The sequence below is a fragment of the Oncorhynchus mykiss genome, chromosome 28, assembly GCF_013265735.2.
Source record: "Oncorhynchus mykiss isolate Arlee chromosome 28, USDA_OmykA_1.1, whole genome shotgun sequence".
NCBI classification, from domain to species: domain Eukaryota; kingdom Metazoa; phylum Chordata; class Actinopteri; order Salmoniformes; family Salmonidae; genus Oncorhynchus; species Oncorhynchus mykiss.
The window spans coordinates 20,113,317-20,125,189 of NC_048592.1; the positions used below are offsets into that span (position 1 = coordinate 20,113,317).

The 11,873-nt window shown below is 40.0% G+C and overlaps 1 protein-coding gene across 1 annotated transcript in view; it reads right to left on the bottom strand.

Annotated features, from left to right (window-relative positions):
* The window catches only part of LOC110508702 (cadherin-12), a 33,461-nt gene extending 27,393 nt beyond the window's left edge, over positions 1-6,068 (bottom strand). The window contains exon 1 of the mRNA XM_021589430.2: positions 5,607-6,068. The gene's annotated coding sequence lies outside the window, so the exon portion shown is untranslated. The remainder of the gene's footprint in view (positions 1-5,606) is intronic.
* Positions 6,069-11,873: the final 5,805 nt, after the last annotated feature.

Consider the following 11,873-nt stretch of genomic DNA (forward strand, 5'->3'; position numbering starts at 1 on the left):
TTTCATAATTGAGGTCATAATACACTTTATATGTTTGTCTAGTCAAGCTTGACAGTATCTTACTGGAGGGATTTTACGGATCATGATTCAGTGAAAACGAAACATGAGCAAATTGGTCCTCAGGAGTGCATTTAACTCTGCAAGTCAGGCAATGTGAATTTAGTGGAGCAGGAGCAAACATCAAACACAGTCGCACACACAGAGGAAAGGTAGATCAGATAAAAGAAAGAGACTCCCTAAGCACGATTACATACACACAAGAATACAATTATTGTGCATAGTCAGATTAACATAAAAGTGTGTTTAAAGTGTTTACATGCTTCGCAAAAATAATGATTTCCCTTTTCATCTTGTTTACATGGACTCGTCTGAAATCAGGCTAGCTGATGGAACTTTTGTTAATGCAGAAAACCAGCAATCAAAATAAACCTCCTACCATAGTGGCCATGTTATTTTTGCGAAACCTATTTGATTCTGAGTTCGGACATTTAAAGTTTGTATGTGAAAACATTTTGTAAGATGATGCATACTTTCAGTTTTTCCGAACTTACTTCACTCTCGCATAAGAGGAAGCCTTGCACTACTGGTGCTGGCACATGCCCAGATCAAATACACAGCAGGGAACGCCGATTAAGCGGTGTATTTGATCTGCGCGTGTCTTAGTAATTCAAAAGATTGCTCAGAAAGCCAGGTGTTTTAATCGGCATATGCTTACTTCGATTGATCTGGAGGACGCAGTGCAAAAGCTAGATGTCAAGGATTCAGGTTCTCTGTTAGTGGTTTGAATTTGTAATTTACTTTGCATGGAGTATGTGACATTCCTGCATATCTAACAACAACTGCATACTAGAGAATAGAGAACACTTTTCATATTGCATAATCAAGTAGAATTCCTGTCACCTCTCCACTTACATACAGATGGTGGATCTTAATTTGATCACTCTTTTGTTGATGAGAATTTTCCTGCACGGCAGGAAATTCAAACTTGTGGTGTATTCAAAAAGGGTTCTAAAGTTTGTAATTTCCACCTAAAAATGTCAGACCTGATTTGCCCCAACATAAAATGTATCAACCACCCTGCAAAAAAAGTATACATGAGTTATAATCCACATAATAATTCACAATTCCTACTGCTGCAGGATTATTTTCCTGCTGTAGCAAACTGGCTCAAATTAAAATCCTCATAGACACCCTCATAGACATTATACACTAGTGTTAGTTGTTTACAGTGCAGTGTCTGCATGCATAGTACTGAATGATAAGTACTGTATAGGCCCACATTCACTGATCCCGCCCCTCATCCCTCTTTACTTCAATCCTTCCCCCTACAAATCTGCTTCAACAGACCGGTTTATTTTTAGCATCAGGTTTATACAAATTTACAGTACAGTTTCTCTCCTTCATTGTGCTCCCAATCTGAATGCATTCTTCCTGTGTTGTCTGTTGAAAGGCGATGGTAGGCTACAGTCCTTGGTTGATAGGTTATTGTGCATCCATTGCTGTATTCTCTGAGGGCTAAACCCCCGCCATTCTTATCCCAAGATTGAACAAAATGTCCTTGTGTCCTGTCGCACTCGACTATTCCATATCCCAGTTTCCTAAGTTTAGTGGTCACCGAATGACGACCACAAAAAAAATTGGGGAGGTATATATCCTAGTGGTTAGAGCGTTGGCCCAGTAACCAAAAGGTTGCTGGATCGAATCCCTGAGCTGACAAGGTAAAAATCTGTCGTTCTGCCCCTGAACATGGCAGTTACCCCACTGATCCCCGGTAGGCCGTCATTGTAAATGAGAATTTGTTCTTAACTGATTTGCCTGGTTAAATAAAATAAAAACGGACTGATAACATGTGTTGGATGACCTTGTTGAATATAGTACCTGCATCCATATTACTTTTTTTTTATTGTTGTGTCCTATAAACTATTGTTTGTCCTAATCAGCAGGCCATCATCAGTCATCAGTGTTATTTTACAGTTAATGTGAGATGTGTCCTGTAGTGTCTGCCCTCGGAGCAGAAGGCCTTATGGGAACAGACTAGTTTGTGTATTGCGGGAGCCTGCACTGCGCTAATACTGGCCAACGAGGGCTCAACCAACCCCCTTTACTGCACAAACATGTGACTTAACAGAAAGCCACCCTTAATCCAACAGAATTATCCTTAAACTCCCAGACAATGTCAGGCTGAGTTAGATTGAGGTCTCCAGAACTGTTGGTTGAGAGATGTGTTGAGAGATCCAACAGCATCCCTTGAGAAAGGCAGAAGCCAACATTTTTGTGCTGGGTGAACTATATTGAATTTAATACATGTAAAATACTACAGTAAGCAATTACAGACTTGTAGTTTTTGTATGTGCATCCTTTCTCTACATTGAGAGATGTGTTAAAACTTTTAGATAAAAACGAAGAACAAGTTTGCAACGACAGGCGTACAAGGACGCAGACAATTACAAAGCTTAAACTATCACTCACAATAGCTCTTTTCTAGGAGACATCGTTGTGCTGTATAACACAATTTCATGTCATTTTGTTGCTGCATCAATATTCCGAGACAAAGGAAATGGTTTTGCTTGATTGCAATCTTGTTACATAAGAGCTCGTTTGTCATATGATGTAGATTCCAATATGAACCAGCATAGCCTAGACGAACAGTGTTTTCGGTAGTGCACCAACATATGAACCTCAGGCTTATATGTACTGTACAGTAACCTCTGAGCATAATCATATCTTTAAGTCATGGCCAAAGGCACAAACATCACCAGAAACATGAAGGGATGGTCTGAGATGCCCTTATGGTACATTAATCATTTAGGGATTATGCTGAATGTTCAATGTTTTATAGAATATGGCCAATTATCTTTATGGTTTGACCAACTTTATTTTGTGTGGATATGTTAGTCAATTAACTCCATTACATACTGTATGCATAGAGCTGACGCAAGTCATAAAGAAATACACACATCATGTGTCGGTGATGTCTGTGCTAAAAAACGGCCTTTGCAAAAAAGTAAATAAATACATATTTTTTATGAAAAGTCGAGAGTCAGATATTCCCCAGCTAGCACATAACGTTCCGAGAACCATATGTTTCTTAGAGCTTGGTGAGAGAGTGGTTGTCCTATGATTATTTTGCATACAACCTTCAAACAAATTTCTGGGAATGATGCAGGATAGTTGCTTGGCTTTGGAACATTCTCAGCCCATCTATGGAACTTGACAAAGAAACATTATTTTCTTGGTATTTAATTACTTTAACAGAACGTTTCCTAAAAGTTAAAACATGGTTACACTTAATTTCAATGTTGATAATGTTCTAGGAACGTTCTCCAACTGGTTTGACATTGAGAATGTTCTCAAATAGTTCAGAGAAAGTTATGAAACAATGTTCTTGAACCAACTTTATGTTGGTTTCTGCAGGTTTCCTCATGGTTCAATTTAAAGTCATGTTCTCAGAACGTTAAGAAAATGTTCCCTAAAACCACAAGAAACATTAATAACATTCAAAGAACGTTTTAAGATTGTCCTTTAAAAACATATACATTCTGTTCTCAGCGTCAACAAAACTTGTTACGTGTGTTCAGGTGTGTTGGCCTCGCCCACTAATTGGCCACACCTGATCTTAATGTTTCCTTTGAAATAGGGTTTGTTTGAATAGACAAAAATTAGCAGCTTTGTATGAGTAAAAGAAACATAGGATGCTAGCTGCATCCTGGTGGCGCAGTGGACTAATCCCATGGGGAGAAAATAAAAAAATAATAAGTTCAAATCTCACCGATATCGTGCCACAATAAAAAAAATGTGTTTGCATGATTTAATGCGTAAGCAAATGAATTGTCCTGTCTGTGCTTGGAGTTCAAAACAGTTAAAATAAGCTAGCATTATTGAAATATTCAGTTAAAATGTTAATTTCTGTTCTCAGAACGTTAATAAAACCTCCCTGGAAAACATCCAGGGAACCATAGTAAAACGTCCTCAGAACTTCCCTGCAACGTAACAAAAAAATATGTTTGCTAGAACAGGGAAAATGTTCACTTCCATTCTCAGAACATTTAAAAAATGTTAAGTTTTACATGTCAGGAAACATTTCACTTTGTTCCCAGAATTAATGGGAAACCATAAACTTACGTTCCTACAACTTCCAAAGAACTAAATGTGCTAGCAGGGTCTATTGTAGCCTACTCTCATATTTTATTAATGCAGTGAAGGCAAGAACCAATGCTTGGGAATATAGTGTGTTCATACATCTTAATCAGTGGCGGCTGCTGAGGGGAGGACGGCTCATAATGTCTGGAACGTTGCAATTGGAATGGCATCAAACCAGGAGGTTGATGTATTTGATACCATTCCACCTATTCCGCTCCAGCAATTACCACGAGCCCGTCCTCCCCAATTAAGGTTCCACCAACCTCCTGTGATCTTAATGTTGCTTGACCCCAGGAAGAATAGATGTTGCCTTGGCAGCAGCTAATGGGGATCCTTAATAAATACAAATAAATAGAAAGTAAAGATAAAAGATACAAACTCAGGTTGGCATTTTTCGTCATGAATGTTGTTCTGGAGTCAGCTCTGCAGAGTGGATGCAAGCTGGCATAGCCACAAAGTCATAAAATCTGATTTTAAACATAACCTTAACCCTAACCATAACCACACTGCTAACCATAATCTTAAATTAAGACCAAAAAGCACATTTTTGTTTTCATTAATTTTTATAATATTGCCAATTTTGACTTTGCAGTTGGCCTATCTAAGGGGAAATGGCTCAGTTCTGCCTCCAAGACAAGACTCATGACAATAAACGTCAATCTGCGCTAAAAACAGCAGAGAACAGAAAGAAACTGAAGCAGTTGTCTTCTTTGCATATACAGATGAAGGATCCTATTTTGATAACCCTGTTGCAGGAGAACTTTCCTGCAATGCCGGAAATGTAAAACTTTTAGTGGATTTGAGGTTTAAAAAGGCTTTCAAAAAAATGTAGCAACCTTACAGAAATGTGGATGAATTATAATCCAAATACAGTTTACATTTCCTGTTGCTGCTGGATTATTTTACTGCTGTAGAAAAATGGGTCAAATTAATATCCTACATCTGCATTTGTGTTTACCATTTAAATACACACAGAGAGAATACCAGCTTAATATGGAATTCAGTGCACTCTATTTGAATACCTGCACCATTTGCATCAATTTCATCCAGTGCAGATCACTGAGCTCAATACCATTGACTGACCTGCTGCATGTTTTCCCTTCAAATGCAATAAATCTCTAAATGAATCCATGTAGGCACACTCCATGTGAGCTAGATAGAGTTAGTAGGCTGTATGTCCTATAGTGATATGGACAGAATTGATTTGCTACTGTACAGGTAATTTCTTATTTAATTACTTTCATATATTTTCTTTATATATCTTATCTTCGTAAAGATCAAATATTTAGTTCAATTATTATTTTAATGAAACAGTGAAATTAATTGGAACTCTCTTAAACTAAACATCAACCTTCAGCATCTACCCCAGTGGGTATAACTACTCCACTTCTCTGTTGCCTAATAAAAATAAATGATCCTAAAAAAACAACAACAAAACAACTAAGGACACTAACAGTGACACATACCTTGACTGTCTCTCCCAGGCTCTCCGGCTGGTGCGCTTTAAAACCAGATTAATCCAAATGTCTGATGGCAAAAGCAATGCAACTCCCTTGCGAGCAAAGAACACATTCAGACTTACAGCCCTTCAAAACACACACACACACACACACACACTCTCTCTCTCTCTCTCTCTATTTCTCTCTCTCTCTCTCTCACTCTTTCTTCTCACTATCTCGCAGCAGATGAGTGTGGAGGAGAGATGAAAAATTAGAGATTGAGTATCAGCTGTATGTAGTACTATTGTGTTCAGGAGTGCTCAGCAGTGCACAGAGCGTCAAGCCAAGCTGCAAGCCCAGCACTCTGATATGGTCCTGTTCCGTGTGTTGTGAATATAGTTGAAGTGGGTGTCAGAGAGTCTCGATCCCCTAAGGTCCCCATGCTGGTCTGGAATCGTCCTCCCACCTCTAGTTTCCTGCATTAGTAGAGGGGAGGAACCCACTCCCTGCTGGAGCCAGCCAGTGATGTGCTCTGTTGTGTTCATAATTTGAGGAGCTTGCTAGAGCCATGAGACTTTGATGGTAAAGACTCAATTACTGACACAAGGGTTGATGAGGCGCTGTCATGTAGGGGGTGTGTGTGTATGTGTGTGTGTGTGCATGTGCGCGCGTGTGTGTGTGTGTGTGTGCGTGTGTGACTAAAGTGGGCTACAGGCTCGTTAAGAAATTAAATGTTACATATTCTAGTCTTCAGAAATTGATAGATTAGAGAAACTCTCATATGAATGCACTTTATCAATTTTTTTATAGAAAAGCTCCAGTTCTCAATGTTTTAAAATAGCTTTTGATGTATGATGTCCTTCATTATGGGCTGACCTATTTTGGATTCCACATTTTTCTCTCATCATTTCCTCCTTGTCTAGCTCTGGCCCTCATTCGTTGGTTGGTTCTCTGAGAGCTGTTTTCTCCAAAATCAGGGAAGAGATAATGAAAAAAAATGCTTTCGTTTGTAAATAGTGTAATTTCTAAACGGCTCAGCAAGGCATGTCATCTCACACACTGTAGCCTATGACAAGCAGCCACAAAGATAACATAAAAGATTACCCAACAGCGGAGTTTAAGGTAAAAAACAATTGTAAGCAGGGTAATGAAAACAACTTAACAAAGTAATTCCATGAAAATAGAATTGGTCAATAAAGCACAAAAATTACATGAACTGTATAAAACTGTAAATGCACTGAAGGGGCTAAATGTCATGTTTTGTTTGAATACTGAGCCTCCCAAACAAGAGTTTAAATGGTTTACAGTTTAGAGAGAGAGTGATGTGGGTGGATTATGGGTTAGGATGCTGACAGAAAAGAGGGATTTAAACCCTAGCTCAGTTCCTACAGTAATGGAACGAAAGTACTTTAGCATACATGGCTGGGAAGCAATTAAGACAGGGCACACGACCACCAGATCACAAATGGCACCCTATTCCCAATGTAGCACAGTACTTTTGACCATGGCCCATATGACTCTGGTCAAAGTCAGTGCACTATATAGGGAATAGGGTGCCATTTGGGATGTAATCAGAGGGTGTAAGGGGTCTGTTCAGCTCTCCCAGTGGCATGGTATCTGTGTATTTTGTGCCATCGCAGACAGACAAAGATATTATGTTTTCCCTGCTCTCTTAGAAGTAGTAGTAGAATACATGGTCTTGTCCATCATTAAGCCAATTTACAGGCCCACTGCAGTCAAAAACATAATTTTTCTGTCTTTTATATATACACTCACCGGATAGTTTATTAGGTGCACCCATCTAATACCGGGTCAGATACCCCTTTGCCTCCAGAATCCCAAATTCTTTGGGGCATGGATTAAACAAGGTGTCGGAAACATCCGTTGAAAACATTCCCCACACCAGTACACCACCGCCACCACCGTGTACCAGGCAGGATGGGTCCATGGACTCATGCTGCTTACGCCAAATCTTGACTCTGTTATCAGCATGACTCAACAGGGACCCGGATTTGACGGACCAGGCAATGTTTCCCACTCCTCAATTGCCCAGTATTGGTGATTGCACGCCCACTGGAGCAGCTTCTTCTTTTTTTAGCTCATAGGAGTCGAACCCGGTGTGGTCGTCTGCTGCAATAGCCGTGACAAGGATCAACGAGTTGTGCGTTCCGAGATGCCGTTCTGAACACCCCTGTTGTGCTGCACTGTTATTTGTCTGTTTGTGGCCTGCCTGCTAGCTTGCACAACTCTTGCCATTCTCCTTTGACCACACTCATAAAAGTGCTGTTTTCGCCCACAGGACTGCCGCTGACTGGATTATTTTTGTTTGTCGCACCATTCTCGGTAAACCCTTGACACTGTCGTGCGTGAAAAGCCCAGGAGAGCAGCCGTTTCTGAGATACTGGATCCGGCAGGCCTGGGACTGACGTTCATACAACGCTCACTTTTGCCCATTCTAACGTTCAATAGAACAGTAACTGAATGCCTCAATGACCCCTCTGCCTGCTTTATACAGCAAGCCACGGCCACATGACTGTCTGTTGGAGGGATCCATTTTCGTGAACGGGTTGGTGTACCTAATAAACTGTAAGATGAGTGTATTTCCACACTATGAGGTTGGGATAATACTGTGAAATTGGGAAAGTGATGATAATGCCCTTTTAGTGTAAGAGCTGTTTGAAAATACTGCCTGAAATTTCAGCCTGTTTTGTTGATGTGGATATTTTTCCTACCTGGTGACATCACCAGACGGTCAATTAGTTAATAGATGAATAAGAAAGAGAGTTCCAAACCTTTTTGCAAATAACAGCTAGTTTTCAGTTTCCCCCTTCCCACTCTGACCACTGCCAGACAGTCCTAGTACAAATCTTACTTCAGAAATGGCTATTTTCTAAGAAGCAATTTTTGTTTCTTTTTGAAAATTTTAATTAGAAACAGTCACAGTAAGGTACTTAATTGTTCCCAGACATGATTTGATAAAAACTGCTACATTGGACCTTTAAAAACTCCCCACAGACTAAGCCACTGTAACTGGCAGTAGTGGTGTGTAGCACACTTTGATAATAACATTGCATGATAGCGTTTCTCTGTGAGTCTGACCCTCTGCCTTTCTCCTAACGTGGTCTTAATTTGATTGTTGTTCATGGAGTAATGTGCCTGCTCTGATCAACCCCTGTCCAGATGGCATGGTGTTCCCCCTGAGAAACACAATTTAATCCTCCTAACACATGGTGGGCTGAGTCGTGCTCTCTCCCTGTGTGTGTGTGTGTGTGTGTGTGTGTGTGTGTGTGTGTGTGTGTGTGTGTGTGTGTGTGTGTGTGTGTGTGTGTGTGTGTGTGTGTATTTGTAAACAGGATAATCAGAGAGGGTGGAGAGATACTGTAGATATAACAGGTCTGGCAAGCAACCTTGTGGGAGTAGTTGTGACTGTACTTTTGCAGATTTTTAAATTACATTGCCAAAACCTGTAATGAAGAATTTGTGTACTGTTGATACATTCTGAAAAGGAAGAATCATATGTTCTGATAAACTGAGGTAGCTGCAAAACACTCCCCACACCCTCCTTGGGATGTGACAAGCTACCGTACTGCTTATAAGCCCCAGCACACACTTTGACCATATAATGCAGATCATTTATTTCCTTTTCCGTGTTACACTTTGCAGTCAGAACAAATAAAACAGGCATCTCATTACAGGTTAAAGTAGCTCCAGATGCCTGATAAAGGATTTGCTGCTTTGCCTTAAGGAAATACAGAAGCTTAGAGGCCCAACAAAAATGTAAACTGCTTATGTCCCCTACTGTACCAATTGTGGATTTGCGTGCCATTGTGACAGATGGGGGGTGGATGCCACTAAAGTGAAGATAATCCAATGCAATACAAAGGAATTGTGCAAAGATGCTATGAGATTTCATGAAATCACAAGGGAATTGAATTGTACAGTTGCCGATGTGCCGTGTCTCTGACAAACAGTGAGGTCTGAGAGCACTGGCCCATGTGGCTGTTTTTAAACTCATATTGTCTGTCAGCTCTTCTGATGTGTGAAGAGACTAAATCCCCAACATGCAGTAGGGTAGGAGCTTCCAGAGTGTGATTTTATGCATTTCCTAGATATGGAAGTGACTATTATGTATTTCCTGGGAGAACAACCGTTCCCATTGTTATGATTTTTCTCCATGTGTTTTTCCATCTTCCCCTTGACCTAAGATGGCAGATCAGTAAAAGCTTTCACTCTTGTTTACCAGGCAGTAGCCTATAGAATATAGTGCAATTCTGAGTATTATGGAAATAGTAGAATGCTGAATCTGTTCCCACTATTCTCTTATACCTTGGTTTTGCTATGACAATCTTTACTTTACACAAGAGGAGGCTGGTGGGAGGAACGGTGGAACGGTGTCAAACACATCAAACATATGGAAACCACATGTTGACTCCGTTCCATTAAATCCATTCCAGTCATTTCAATGAGCCCTTCTCCCTATAGCTCCTCCCACCATCCTCCTCTGCTTTACATGTATTACTTGGGAAGTGATGGCACGTAGTCTAGGCCAGTCAGTACCTCCCCTGAGGTCAAAATAGTTAGAAATTGTCCTTGAGGGGGAAGAAGATTTTTCCTGATATTGTTTCTGCCCAACCACTTGGAATAGATTGGAATGTTGGTCTCATTGGATCCTTCCACTAGCGTTTCATTGTAAACTTAAACAGAACCGAAAGGTCTCTTGTGTTCTTCAAAGGTGTAGAGGTACTGAACATGTCCTCCGAGATTCCAAAGGAAAATATGAGAGGAGAATAGAGGGCAGAATCCTTTTTTAGATTCTGCATGATATTATAGAGCAGAGGCTTAGATTCATACAGGTCTGTCCGTGTTCGAACCAACAGGCTATTCTATTCATAGTCCCTGTGCCTCTGGCTGACCACAAATGAGGGCGACATATCAGATACTAAGAGGCATTCTGCAACGGCTATCAAATTAAATCATGGTCAGCCACACACATTTAATTTGTCCTGTCTCTCACTTCCACAGACTGTAATGAGGTCTCAGAGAATAGGCTACAAACTGATTTGGTTATCCTTCCGAAAATAATATTGCAATATTTCAATCTAATGATTAATCATCCTTTTTCATCCTTTTTCCCCCAGGAGAAAGCATATTTAATCTGCCACAGTACCTTTAATATTACCAGGTCAGAAATGGACTAAAATAGATTGTTATGTTATTGTTAACACTATATAATCTATAGAATACTGTATAATATAGTCAGTGATATTATCATTCTTATTCATCCTTATAAGAGACTGGATAGTGGCTTCTAAGGGCTGCATATAAACAAAGCATGTCCTCAGCTTGTACAGGAGAGTGAGACCTCAGAGGGTCTAGCCCCTGGCAAGGTCAGTCAGAACAGGTTAATGACTAAGTAGAGTAGCACCCTCTCTAACAGGGTGGTTAATCTACCATGACAGGGTGGACACAAATCAAGCCCTAATGTGCTCAACGATGCAGACGGCAACGTCCCTAACGTAATTACATGGAATGTGTGTAAACTTGTTGTTTCTCCTAGCTAAAATCAGCTTTAAGTTCGGCTAAAATATGTTGAGGATTTATGCATATTCTTAAGGGCTTAGACGGATTCCCTACACATGCAAAGCATTATTTTCCCGTCCAGTTGACATCAAAATGGAAATGAACATACTTTTTGGGCATAAACAGTACAGTATCTGGATTGTGTCATATCAGGCTCCTGCAACATTGCACCCTGGCCAGCTTATAGCTTCCTGGTAAGACTCATGATTGTCTTCCATCATGTGGATATTTAGGCACAAAGAAAATGATGTTGTAAAATGCATTTGCACTTATTTTCCCTCTCTGGAGATTGGTATGGACTCCTCAAATTCTATTTCCTCCAAAGGGAAGGTGGTGCGTTCAGAATGTAAGATTTGATTGATGAATTCATAAATTCCCATGAGTAAAAAAAGGCTACGCATGTAATTAAATAATGATGGACACTACACCCACCAAGGTCAGGGTTTGTTTCGCATCTCAGCGGGCTTGTTTCTCAGTTGAAAACGTACACCTGTATTACTTGTTTAAAACTCCCTGTAGGCACTTACTGTGCATCTATATATAAATATAGTAATACTACAGTATTTATACCATAGTATACTACACAATATGCCTCCCTCAATAAACCAATACAATATCTCACATTGTATACAGTACTATAATAGTCAGCCAGTGTTCAATGTTTTGGCCTGGTCAAATCATTAAGCTTTTTCGCTTGTTTACATAAAAATAGAC